Here is a 2,614-nt window from a genome sequence, read left to right on the forward strand (position 1 = left end):
AGAGTTCTCCTTACTACCTCTGCAAGATGCAGATTACTCCTTTCTGGAAGGGGTTGTTGTTATCACAATACTCAACAAGGCCCTAAATCCTGCCAAATATCATGTATTGTACACATGGAGAAGACACAGTGCTGCTCTTGGTGGTATCTTTTACTGCTGGCTTTTTCAGCTTTTTCATGGTGAGGGTACTCTGAAAGAAGAACAATATAACTGAAAGGACTGAATTTTGTATTTGTGTCTTCCACAACTGGGTGAGATGAAAGGATATTCCTGCAGCTGCCATTTCCTGTCTATTTCACACATCGGAGTTGTGGTGATTGAACTGTGATAAGTTAAAAATGACCTTGTCTTTTGGAGGCTACTGGACACCATTGTGACTGCTGAAACTATCACAATCTCAGACTGATCACAGTTAAATCAACAGAATTCTGTCAAATCTGCTTGGATTATTTGTGGAATTTACACACAAACTAACTAAACACAATAACTTTAGAAATCTGGGATAACTATACCAGGTGGCCGTGCCTTATTTTGTGAGGAGTAAGATGGGAGAAGTGCAAAAAAAATATTAAATTTTAAAGAAACACAAAATATGATCACTGTTTTGTTGATCTATAGGGGAAGGATAAGAGACAAATTTTGTGTTCCATGGCTTGTAAAACAAAACCAAGTGTTTATTTTGTGTATTACCTGCAATCAGTTCTGTTCCCATCTTGGAAATGGGTGACCTGAGGGAAGTCATGTCACTACTCCACTTTAGGTCCAATAAATTTCATCCCAAATGGACCACATCAAGCAGGCCACTATGTAGACACATGACACTGTACAACAACTGTCAAACTGTGTGTGTGAACTAGAAAAAAAAAGATAAACATTCATTAAATATTCAACAATGGCCAACAGTGATTCACAGAACATGTAGATTACAAGGAAAGGGGTGGGATTTAGTTTTTCTTTATTTGCCAGAAGACAAGGCTATCCCCAGTGAGGCCACCAGTTGGACAGCCCATGGCATCAAAAGACTATATTTTCAAAAATGGCTGAAGAAATTTTAGGGGAATATATATAATGGCAGGTTGGTTAGTCGGTACTGCCTGTGGACAATCTAGCAAATTATCAAAATGTATTTTCTTTCAACAAAATGTCCAGAAAGAGAAGCACATTTTCAGAAAGAAATTTCTTTAAAGACTGTGAATGTCAAAACCAGTGTGTTATTAGTACATACATGTACATGTATATGCATGTATGTCTGAACTGGATGTGGTACTCGGCCCACATCAAACATGGCAGCTTCCTCATCTTCATGGTTTTTGTAGTTTCAAAACTCAATAAAAAATTGATCCAAAGTTTACCCTTTTGCAGATGATGACACTTAAATATTTTGAATAATGTATGATATTGAGGACTGTGCAAAATTACAGGAGGATATACAAATGAAGTTTACAATTGGACTGAAAACTCACTTCTTAAGTTGCATCCAGATAAATGTAAATCTAAGCACATTTCTAGCTCTAGGACCTCAGACAATCATGTGTATAAACTTGGTTCCCCAGGAATAGATCCACATCCAGTCAGCAAAGAAAAGGACATAGGAGTCACCACTGATCATAATTTAACTTTTGACCAACATATGAATGAGAAAATTAACAAAGCAAACATAATTCTTGGTACTTTATGCATAACTTTCTCTTACATAGCAATTAAGGTAAGAATCACTTTTATTATCATCATAGACACCAAAGGGAAACTCTACACTTACATATATAAAATTAAAGGAAGGACCTGGTGTTTTTGAAAAAAATTAAAAATTCCATGCATTTTCATGTTATTTTTATGGTGAAATTGCTTTAATTTTGGCAAGCTATGAAAATGAAAATTTGAAAACTAGATCTTTTTTGGATATCATTTTTAAAAAATTAAATTTCCACGATAAGGCCCTCTCCTCTTCTTGATCGGGAGTCCATCGGAGATATAAAAGTTACCATGTTAAGTAATCATATTAATATATTTGTTTACTTTATTATCATTATTATTCATTTACATATTACTTTACAAATATACTGCCCCACAATAGCATCGTGGCACCTGCAGTCACTTCACTGTAAATAGCACTTATCACATCTCTCTCTCTCTCTCTCTCTCTCGAAAGCCCCGCCCAACTGCCGCATTCAACTCTCATGTCTAGCAGATCACAACAACAAAGTACTCAACCTTCTGTCATCAAGAATCGAGGAATGTCTTGCTACTTATATCATACCTTTATGGAAAATTGTAAATATATATCTGGTCTTTCATTAACGTGTGATTGTTTCCGCTACCCTGAACTACGTATGTAGGTCAAAGAAGTAAAAGCTAGAAGACACGCAGTGAATACATGTACTCGGTCACAACAATATATTATATGTAGACCGCCTATGTCTTGCTATGCTCTCAAGTTATTATATCTTTTGATAATTCATTAAAAAAATTGATATAGAATATAATTATTGCATAACTATATATCTGTTTTTCTTTTCTTTCATTTTTTTTATACAACTTTTCTGGATTTAGGCCTAAGCACTGCTATGTAACACACCGCATTTTAAGGATATTCACATTTATATTTATTAAATTA

At 34.9% G+C, this 2,614-nt stretch overlaps 1 long non-coding RNA gene across 1 annotated transcript; it reads right to left on the minus strand.

Annotated features, from left to right (window-relative positions):
• Positions 1-234: 234 nt before the first annotated feature.
• Positions 235-2,320, minus strand: LOC106170678 (uncharacterized). Its single transcript, XR_015332233.1, has 3 exons — positions 2,258-2,320; positions 691-853; positions 235-322 (listed from the first exon to the last, which is right to left on the minus strand). It is a non-coding gene; the product is annotated as an uncharacterized LOC106170678 (long non-coding RNA).
• Between the last annotated feature and the right edge of the window lie 294 nt (positions 2,321-2,614).

Source organism: Lingula anatina, chromosome 1 (assembly GCF_051362555.1).
Source record: "Lingula anatina isolate TDL-2025a chromosome 1, LinAna3.0, whole genome shotgun sequence".
Taxonomy (NCBI): Eukaryota; Metazoa; Brachiopoda; class Lingulata; order Lingulida; family Lingulidae; genus Lingula; species Lingula anatina.